We start from the raw sequence: 12,222 nt of genomic DNA on the forward strand, positions 1-12,222 counted from the left end.
TACAAACTAATCTTATAAAGGGTGATTTTTTTGAGCTTAGGATTTTCATGCATTAGTATTTGACAGATCACGTGGGATTTCAGACATGGTGTCAAAGAGAAAGATGCTCAGTATGCTTTGACATTTCATCATGAATAGACTTACTAACGAGCAACGCTTGCAAATCATTGAATTTTATTACCAAAATCAGTGTTCGGTTCGAAATGTGTTCATTCACCGTAACGTTGCGTCCAACAGCATCTTTGAAAAAATACGGTCCAATGATTCCACCAGCGTACAAACCACACCAAGCAGTGCATTTTTCGGGATGCATGGGCAGTTCTTGAACGGCTTCTGGTTGCTCTTCACTCCAAATGCGGCAATTTTGCTTATTTACGTAGCCATTCAACCAGAAATGAGCCTCATCGCTGAACAAAATTTGTCAAAATTTGAACACATTTCGAACCGAACACTGATTTTGGTAATAAAATTCAATGATTTGCAAGCGTTGCTCGTTAGTAAGTCTATTCATGATGAAATGTCAAAGCATACTGAGCATCTTTCTCTTTGACACCATGTCTGAAATCCCACGTGATCTGTCAAATACTAATGCATGAAAATCCTAACCTCAAAAAAATCACCCTTTATATCAATCCATGCGGATAAGAATAGCGCCTCGTATGGGCTCAAGAGCAAAATCGGGAGATCGGTTTATATGGGAGCTGTATCAAGCTATAGATCGATTCAGACCATATTAGACACGCATATTGAAGGTCATAAGAAAAGCCGAGGTACAAAATTTCAGCCAAGTCGGATGAGAATTGCGCCTTCTAGAGCCTCAAGAAGTCAAGATCTTAAATTGGTTTATATAGCAGCTATATCAAGTTATGTCCCGACTTGCGCCATATTTAGCACAGTTATTGGAAGTCATAACGAAATACCTCGTACAAAGTTTAAGCCAAATCGGATAAGAATTGCTCCCGCTAGCGTCTCAAGAAGTAAAGATCAAAGATCGGTTTATATGGCAGCTATATCAGGTTATGAAACGAATTGAACCATATGTAACCCAGTTATTGAAAGTGATACTAAAACACCAGTTGCACAACTTCCCTCTAGAGGCTCAAGAAGTCAAGGTCCAATATCGGTTTATATGGCAAATATATCAAAACATGGACCGATTTGGACCATTTACAACGGAAAGTATTTGTCCAAAATTCAAAGCGAAAGGCTTTACTCCTTCGTAAGTGATCGTGCTTTCTACAGACGGACTGACGGACATGGCTAGTTCGACTTAAAATGTCATGACGATCAGAAATATATACCTTATGGGGTCTTAGACGCATATTTCGAGGTGTTACAAACAGAATGACAAAATTAGTATACCCCTATCTTATGGTGGAGGGTATAAAAATCAACTTGTGTTTGTTTGTGTGTTCCTTATAGACTCATAAACAACTGAACCGATTTTCTTGAAGATGGCGCCTAATGATCCCGTGGTGAAAATAGGGGTAGACCCTCCACCTTACATTAATTTTCAGGAACGCCAGATCTCATAGATGGGTGGTGCGATTAAAGCGAAATTTTGTGTGCTCTCTTATAGTGACTTAAACACAAGTAAAAGCGTGCTAAGTTCGGCCGAAACGAAACTTGGGATCCCACCACCATGGATTCTGCTAAAAATTTATACAAAACAAATTAAGTTGTTGGGCACAATTTTATTCTACACACCAAACTTCTGACAAAGCAGCAAAAATTAAGGATTCTGGGAACCGAACAAGGTTGATCGAGAGACCGGATACATGGGAGCTATATCAGGTTATAGACCGATTTTGGCCTTACAGTTTTTGGAAGTCATAACAAAATACTACATGCAAAATTTCAGCCAAATGGGATATAAATTGTGGCTTCTGAGTGCTCAAGAACTCAAATCGGGAGATCGGTTTATATGGGAACTTTATCTGGTTATAGACCGTTTTAGACCGTACTTGGCACAGTTTTTGGAAGTTATAACAGAACATCATTTGTAAAATTTTAGCCGGATCGGACAAAAATTGCGGCTTCCAGGGGCTCAAATCTGGAGATCGGCTTATATGGGACCTATATCAGGTTATAGAACAATTTGTACCGTATTTGGCACAGTTGTTGAAAGTCATAACAAAACACTACGTGCAAAATTTCTGACAAATCGGACAAAAATTGCGGCATGTAATGGCTCAAGAATACAAATCGGGAGATCGGTTTATATTGGAGCTATATCAGGTTATTAAGTCGGAAAACTACATGCTCAAATTCAGCTAAATCGGACAAAAATGCGGCTTCCAGTGGCTCAAGTCAAATCGGAAGATCGGAAGATATGGCCCATTTTGCCTAACACAACTCACTGTCCCACATTTCAGCAAAATCGGATAATAAATGTGGCTTTTATGGGCCTATGACCATAAATAGGAGGATCGGTCTATATGGCAGCTATATCAAAATCTGGACCGATCTCAGCCAAATAACTCAACTCACTGTCCCAAATTTTAGCAACATCGGATAATAAATGTGGCTTTTGTGGGCCTAAGACCCTTAATCGGATAATTGGTCTATATGGCAGCTATATCCAAATCCGAACCGATCTGGGCCAAACTCACTAAGAATGTCGAAGGGCCTAACCCAACTCACTGTCTCAAATTTCAGCAAAATCGGATAATAAATGTGGCTTTTATTGGCCTAAGACCCTAAATCGGCGTATCGGTCATATGGGGGCTATATCAAGGTATAGTCCGATATAACCCATCTTCGAACTTAACCTGCTTATGGACAAAAAAAGAAGCTGTGCAAAGTTTCAGCTCAATATCTATATTTTTGAAGACTGTAGCGTGATTTCAACAGACAGACGGACGGATATGTCTAGATAGTCTTAGATTTTTACGCTAATCAAGAATATATACACGTTATAGGGTCGGAAATGGACATTTCGATGTGTTTCAAACGGAATGACAAAATGAATATACCGCCATCCTTCGGTGGTGGGCATAAAAACGAATTTGCTATCGAATTTTGAGGGCAATGGCAATAAGGGGTTTAGATAAAACATGTTTGAGAGTTGAGCGAGATGCTGATATATTTTCAGGGCTCCACAAAACACCCCTAAATCGGACATATTTACCCACTATGTCAATGTGGGGCTCAAATGAATAGAACTTGAATTGATATCCACTTTCGGGACCAATTTTTTGGGGGTCTACCCCCTTCCCCAAAACACACCACAAACAGCAATTATTTACTGACCATCGCAATATGGGATGTTTGGGAGTAAAAACGAATATGATATCGAAATGTGCGACCATGTATTTAGGGCACTGGCCCTTCTCGAAAACACCCCCCAAAAAGTACAAATTTACCGACCACTGCAATATGTGGCTCAAATGAAAGGTATTTGAGATTGGAAAACGAATTTGATAAATTCGATATTGGGGCCAAGTGTTTGGTGGTATTTGAGAGAAGAGCAAGATGCTGATATTTTTTTCAGGGCTAAGTTTCTGGGGGACCATCGCACCCCCGATCATGGCAATATGGGGCTCAAAAGAAAGGTATTTGAAAGTAGAGCACAAAATTCATAACCATTATTTCTGGGACCTCGTTTCTGGGGGTCCATACCAACCTGGATGCCTACCAACTCCCAAAATCCCCATGAGAATATTGGGTTCAAAAAAGTCTTTTAAGAATGGAGTACATCTAACAAACTAAAATGACCCTAAACCCTCTGAGCGAATTCATAGACCAATTAAATCATATGGGATTCAGATGAGGATATTTATATTGTTATACTGTTAGTCAAGCGATATACACATACTACCTTCATAGCATGTTATTTCACTATCTGTTCCATACAATGTTAAAGAAGGCGCAGCGGAGCGGGCTTAGTTCAGCTAGTTAATCAAAAGATTGAACATTAATATCAATTGCTATTAGGTTAGGTTAGATTGAAAAGAGGGTGCAGATATTAATCCGCCCCATGACATACACCTAAGCCAGTAATCGGATTGTTGTGCGCTCTAAAAACTATAAAGTAACCTCTAAAAAGAAAATGTTTAAGTTAGGAATTCCGTGCTACTTCCAAAATCCTTAATTGTTTTCAATACCACTCCCCTAAGTTGGTTCATGTCTGGTATTGTGTCTCCACCTAAGTGCCGGTATCTGTTAGACGCGAAAGCAGAGCAATGACAAAGGAAATGCTCCAACGTCTCATCATCTTTCCCGCACACCCCACACATGAATTGCTATTAGTTTTAAATATTTTTGGCAACTGAGGAGGGGAGTAACTTGTCGACTCGAGAATCTTACATGAGGAGTTATCAATTCAATATATCTTTTCCTTTGCGTAAATAATTTTAATTGTTTCAAAATAGAACAAGTAAAAGCGTGCTAAGTTCGGCCGGGCCGAATCTTATATACCCTTCACCATGGATCGCATTTGTCGAGTTCTTTTCCCGGCATCTCTTCTTAGGCAAAAAAAAGGATATAAGAAAAGATTTGCTCTGCTATTAGAGCGATATCAAGATATGGTCCGGTTTGGACCACAATTAAATTATATGTTGGAGACCTGTGTAAAATGTCAGCCAATTCGAATAAGAATTGCGCTCTTTGTGAGCTCAAAAAGTAAAATAGAGAGATCGATTTATATGGGAGCTGTATCGGGCTATGGACCGATTCAGGCAATAATAAACACGTATGTTGATGGTCATGAAAGAATCCGTCGTACAAAATTTCAGGCAAATCGGATAATAATTGCGACTTCTAGAGGCTCAAGAAGTCAAGATCCCAGATCGGTTTATATGGCAGCTATATCAGGTTATGAACCGATTTGAACCTTATTTGACACAGTTGTTGGATATCATAACAAAATACTACGTGCCGAAATTCATTCAAATTGGATAAGAATTGCGCCCTCTAGAGGCTCAAGAAGTCAAGACCCAAGATCTGTTTATATGACAGCTATATAAGGTTATGAACCAATTTGAACCATACTTGGCACAGTTGTTGGATATCGTAACAAAACACGTCGTGCAAAATTTCATTCCAATCGGATAAGAATTGCGCACTCTAGAGGCTCAAGAAGTCAAGACCCCAGATTGGTTTACATGGCAGCTATATCAGGTTATGAACCGATTTCAACCATACTTGGCACAGTTGTTGGATATAACATCGAAACACGTCGTGCTAAATTTCATCCCAATCGGATAAGAATTGCGCACTCTAGAGGCTCAAGAAGTCAAGGCCCAAGATCGGATTATATGGCAGCTATATCAAAACATGGACCGATATGGCCCATTTACAATACCAACCGACCTACACTAATAAGAAGTATTTATGCAAAATTTCAAGCGGCTAGCTTTACTGCTTCGGAAGTTAGCGTGCTTTCGACAGACAGACGGACGGACGGACGGACAGACGGACGGACATGGCTAGATCAGCATAAAATTTCACGACGATCAAGAATATATATACTTTATGGGGTCTCAGACGAATATTTCGAGTAGTTACAATCAGAATGACGAAATTAGTATACCCCCCATCTTATGGTGGTGGGTATAAAAATGTGTGGAAGTAATACAAATTCCGTAATCCATACAATTTTGTTCGACATGACCAACTTTTGCCTTGACTATTGCTTTGAGTTTGGTAAAAACTACGTGCCAGTTGCTGGAAAGTGATGAATTTCCCAACATCATGTTCTCTAAGAAGAAAACTATCCCAACTGAGCAGATCGTACACTGTTAAAATTATCGTGTATACTTAACCGAGCGAACGTACAAGAATTGGAGTCTACGAACGGCCAGTAATTTTCCATCTCAAGTAATTGATGGGCAGTAGTGACCGCCGATGGCCGCTCTTTTAGTGTTTTTATCCAGCTTGTCGCCAAAGAAAATGTGACTTGCTCTCAGGAAAATGTTTTGAAACAGCATCGTTACATAAAGCAAATTTTTACCAAAAATGCCTAAAAAATATCGCCCTTGAATTCCTTTGTTTGTAATAATTTGTAATTTTTTGATTTTTTTCCAAGAATCCCGACTAATTCCGACCGTCAGTTTTGCGTTTCCCGACTTGGAGCTTAGGGGGCCTGGCAACCTTATTTCCAGCGCATTTATTAACCGGTCTCAAAAATTTTGCACAATGCATTATTTTACGAAAAATGCTTTACAGAAAAAATAAAAAAATTGAGTTCAATTAAGAAATTTGTACATTCGATTAAACATTTTGCTAAAATCGTTCCTATAAAGGAATTTGAATTATTTATTAACAATTCTGTAATTTAGATTTCTGATAAGCTATAAAATCCAATTTAAGTGGTTATCAACTCCATAGACGCTGATAGATCGTCGTGAAATTTTATGTCGATCTAGCCATGTCCGTCCGTCTGTCCGTCCGTCTGTCCGTCCGTCCGTCCGTCCGTCTGTCTGTCGAAAGCACGCTAACTTCCGAAGGAGTAAAGCTAGCCGCTTGAAATTTTGCACAAATACTTCTTATTAGCGTAGGTCGGTTGGTATTGTAATGGGCCATATCGGTTCATGTTTTGATATAGCTGCCATACAAACTGATCTTGGGTCTTGACTTCTTGAGCCTCTTGAGTGCGCAATTCTTATCCGATTGGAATGAAATTTTGCACGACGTGTTTTGTTACGATATCCAACAACTGTGCCAAGTATAGTTCAAATCGGTCCATAACCTGATATAGCTGCCATATAAACCGATCTTGGGTCTTGACTTCTTGAGCCTCTAGCGTGCGCAATTCTTATCCGATCAGAATGAATTTTTGCACGACGTGTTTTGTTATGATATCCAACAACTGTGCTAAGTATGGTTCAAATCGGTCCATAACCTGATATAGCTGCCATATAAACCGATCTTGGGTCTTGACTTCTTGAGCCTCTAGAGTGCGCAATTCTTATCCGATTTGAATGAATTTTTGCACGAAGTATTTCGTTATGATATCCAACAACTGTGCCAAGTATGGTTCAAATCAGTTCATAACCTGATATAGTTGTCATATAAACCGATCTTGGGTCTTGACTTCTTGAGCCTCTAGAGGGCGCAATTCTTATTCGATTTGAATGAATTTTGGAACGACGTGTTTTGTTATGATATCCAACAACTGTGTCATGTATGGTTAAAATCGGTTCATAACCTGATATAGCTGCCATATAAACCGATCTTGGGTCTTGACTTCTTGAGCCTCTAGAAGCGCAATTCTTATCCCATTGGAATGAAATTTTGCACGACGTGTTTTGTTATGATATCCAACAACTGTGCCATGTATGGGTTAAATCGGTTCATAACCTGATATAGTTGTCATATAAACCGATCTGGGATCTTGACTTCTTGAGCCTCTACAGGTCGCAATTATTATCCGATTTGCCTGAAATTTTGTACGACGGATTCTCTCATGACCATCAACATACGTGTTTATTATGGTCTGAATCGGTCTATAGCCCGTTACAGCTCCCATATAAATCGATCTCTCTATTTTACTTCTTGAGCCCCCAAACGGCGCAATTCTTATTCGAATTGGCTGACATTTTACACAGGTCTCCAACATATTATTTAATTGTGGTCCAAACCAGACCATATCTTGATATCGCTCTAACAGCAGAGCAAATCTTTTCTTATATCCTGTTTTGCCTAAGAAGAGATGCCGGGAAAAGAACTCGACAAATGCGATCTATGGTGGAGGGTATATAAGATTCGGCCCGGCCGAACTTAAAACGCTTGTACTTGTTTATTTTTCATCCGTACCATATGGTATTGATTTCATAATATACGTTGTTGCTTTACTATCAATACCGTATGGTATTGAAATGAGCAATGAAATGAGAAATAAAAAAAAATAATTCATATTTTTCACATGAATAACAAATTTTTACTTTATTCGATAAAATTTCGTATAAAACATGAGATATATTGCATAATAAAATATATATAGGCTTCGAAAAAAAGAAGAAAGAGAGTCGCTTACATTATGACCCTCTCTTCATTGTCCGGGCCATGGTCTGTAAAGAGTATTATAAACAAATTATTTTATATACAATACATATTTAACATGAAACGCAATTAATACCAGTCATAGCATTTTGCGTACAATACCACGAAATCTAGATCCACATATGTTATAATCCTACTCAAATAAAAGGAATTTGGGATAAGAAAACGTATTTGATATCCAATTGTGGGACCAAGTTTCTGGGGTCCAAATCTTCCCAAAAACACCCCCACACTTGGATATCAGATTCTCATTCTACATTCATATTGCCATGGTCAGTAAATAATCATGGTCAGTAAATAATTACTTACTAACCATGGCAATATGGGGCTTAATAAAACGTAATTTAATGTAGAATGAGAATCTGATATCCAAGTGTGGGACCAAGTGATTTGGGGGGGCCGCCTCTGCCAAAAACATCCGCCAAAGAGAACAAATTTACGACCATAATGGTCTTTGGAAGTAAAGCACGAATTTGATTCAATATTCGGAAAAAGTTTCTATGGGGCCATCCCACCCCCATAACAACACCCATATAGGACGTATTTGCTGACCATTTCAATATAGGTCTCAAATGAGAGGTATTTTAGAGTAGAACACTAATCTGATATTTTCAGGACCAAGTCACTGAACGGCCGCCCCATTCCCCAAAACACCGAAAAACCGATCATGTTTGCCGACTATGGAAATGTGGCGTTCAAATGAAAGGTATTTGGGAGTAGATCAAGAATCTGATATCAACTTACGGGACCAACTGTCTAGGGGACATCCCACCACCATAACAATCCCCAAGTAGGACGTATTTGCTCACCAAGACAATTTGGGTCTTCAATACAGTGGAGCTCGATATTCATAGTTTTTAGGACCCATACCCCGAACCGGACATATTTGCTGACTTTTGCAATAAGGGGTTTAAATTACAGGTATTTGGCGAAAACGAAATTGATATCAAATCTTGAGGCCAATGGCAGTATGGGATATTTGAGAGTAAAGCACGACGGTGATATGTTTTCAGGGATAAGTGTTTGGAGGACCACCCCACTCCCCAAAACAACCGAAAATCGCGCATATTTACCGGAAGAACAGTATGAAATTGATACCCACTTTCAGGACCAATTTTTAGGGGATCTACCCCTCCACCATAACACCCCACAAACAGGACCATGTATTTGGGACGCCGCCCCTTTCCCAAAACACCCCCCAAAGTGTACATATTGTTCGAGGACGCTTCATCCCATTAACTCCCCTTAAACCAATTGCTATATGGGGCTTAAATAAATGGTATTTGAGAGAATAGCATGATATTTTACTGCAAGACCAAGTGTCAAAGGTACCACCTCAAACACGAAAACACACCTATATCAGACATCATGACAATATCTGGCTGAAATAAAGACTTACGAATGGAGTAAATGACGCTAAACCTTCCGAGCGAATTCATAGACCAATAAAGATCATATGGGATTCAGATAAAGGCATTTATATTGTTAAACTGTTTGTCAAGCGATATACTATTTTCGAAGCAAAAGCTCTTTAATTGTCGAAAATAAATATTCAAAGAATAATTTTGTTCCATATAAAGTAAAAGAAGGCGCAGCGGGGCGGGCCCTGTCCAGCTAGTGTATAATAAAATAAGATAATATAAATAATGTTTATAAATATCCCGGCTGCATTCTACAATACAATGTCCTTCGGTTTGTTGTGTTTGGAATTCCATTGGTTCTTATCCTATTTTTCCGTTTTCAGCGTATCGTTCTTCTCATTAATTTTTAAATTATAATTAATTTAAAGTTATAATTGAATGAATTATATTTTATGGAAGGATAAAAAAACTACGCTTTCTAATTTTCTGGCCACGCTACTTTGTGTCTGTTTCTGATAGAAATGACACATATATTTGACTCGTTCTCACTTATTTTCGCATCATATGTGTGTGAAAGGTAACACAACATAATCTTGATCAATGAACAATTTGTACTATCAAATAACAATTAATTCGTACAATTAAAATTATGTTCAACGTATGCCTTGTTTACCATTCACTTGCCGTGAGACAAACGAAAATCGAATTTCTATGTCAAACATTATTAAAGCCATTAACACCTTTTTTGAAAAGTTTTTTATAAGTCAGTACCATATCTAGATTAGGATGAATTCGGTTCGGATTTGCATATAAATATTTACATACATATACGTCGGATATTTGGCAGTTTTATAAACATATACGCTCAGTTTACACTGATAGGGTAGGTGTAGAGTATAATATGCACGGCACCGCTCATACTCCAGAGTTTGAAATCTGTCGCCCTACTGAATAAGAAATGCAGGCCAACCACAAAGAAAATAATTAGGTCTTGTTCTAAGTGCCTGTATCGAATTGTCGAATTTGGTATTTGTGTGTTCTTTCCATCAAACAGTTCAAAATGGCATGACTCAACTGGATGATAAAAATCAAGGTAGCTATCCAAGACACACTTTCTAAATGGATAACCAAAACCGTTTTGAAAACAGTTATATTCTAATGAAGTGCTCAAGTACAAACCTAGTTTGGTCATTCGATTTCGGTCATTCAGGAGAAATTTACTGAGTGCTGTTGGGCTTCGTCCACGTGTAATATAGGGTAAAGGCAAGGTGACGGGTTGTTTGGGGGATGGATGGCCATGTCAACCGCAATTATTGGTATTGTTGTCGGTTGCGTCCCCCTGGTCTCCAGCTTTTTCTGTGCTATCGCTATTTGTATCCATTTTATTAAACAAACAATCACTGTTTTATGCACTCAACCAAAAAGTCAAACAAATTGATACTCGTACAAATGCTCGAACATTTTTATGGTTCTGAGCATAAATATCAGAACTGGCCAATCGTGGGAGGACATCTACATCCACACACACACTCACTTGCATGCAAGCACACAATTTCGATCAACATCTTGTGGACGTTCGTGTTCTTTTATTTGGGCGAGGGGGTGGATGAAGGGTGCAAGGGATTGTTTTCTGTAAACAGTTGCAGACATTCAAGTGAAACATCACATTGCTGTTGGCATAATAACAAATTGACATTTTATTGATTGAAAAATAATATTTTTATAGTTATTATAACTACTACACACAAACATGCAAGGGGACAAACGGAAGAGCGTGTGTGTAGGTGGTGGTAATATATATGCCTAGGTATGTAAGTGCACACATAATTGAACAACGATGTGCATACATTCGTATGGGTGCGAAAGATGTATCCTTTTTGTTCGGCCACATAGAGGAACAAACAACGTCGAGGCCAACAACAATATTTGTGCATTTAATGGACCGTTGTGGCGTTGACTGAGGTGCCCTAGGCGGAAGCTTTGGTCAAAAACACCAAATGGCATTACTTCGCTAATGAAATTTGATATCGCAACTAATGACATGGGCGGTCGTTGGGGCGACTTAATACACCATCAACCACTCTTCGCTAACGTTCAATTGTTTTACCATGTAAGTGACACTTGAGCTGTGAGCAAATAGCGTTTAATTATAATGGGATAATAGTCAATTTACGAGAACAATAAGTGCGATCGCCTTTTAGAGGACACATACCGAAAAAACATAGACTAACATTTGACCGACTAAACATGCATGTTTACCATCAATACCACGGTATTGATTTATCAAAAGAAAACTCTTCAAACGTGTTTATGTTTGGATTAAGAAAATTAATATACCCCATCGAATGGTGAAGGTTATAAAAGGCTACCATATTTTAAAGAAATTAATTAAAAAACTAAAACATAATCCTTGTCTAAGCCTAACCTTTTACGAAAACAAAAATTGTTTCAATATAGTTGTTGTTGCTCTTTAATTTTGGATGATGGATTACTCAATTCCAAAAAACTTTCATTTACATTGTCACATTTTCAGCCTGTTGGACTTGTAAGGCAATTTTGGCCGAGCAACTGTGGTCAGCTTGTTTAATATAAGCAAAATGATATCTAAGATAGTCACTAGGATTCCACTGGCCTTTCAAATGGATTCTACTTTGACCAATACGGTCCTATAGAATAGTTGTAGGCTATCAAAAACAACACATGTTTTAACCGGTGCGCACCATAGAACTGCAACTGGTAGCTCTTTTATACCCACCACCACAGGATAGGGGGCATATTCATTTAGTTATTCCGTTTGCAACACATCGAAATATCCATTTCGGAACGTCGTAAAATTCTAAGGCGCGTTAAAGATGTC

Source organism: Stomoxys calcitrans, chromosome 3 (genome assembly GCF_963082655.1).
Source record: "Stomoxys calcitrans chromosome 3, idStoCalc2.1, whole genome shotgun sequence".
Taxonomy (NCBI): Eukaryota; Metazoa; Arthropoda; class Insecta; order Diptera; family Muscidae; genus Stomoxys; species Stomoxys calcitrans.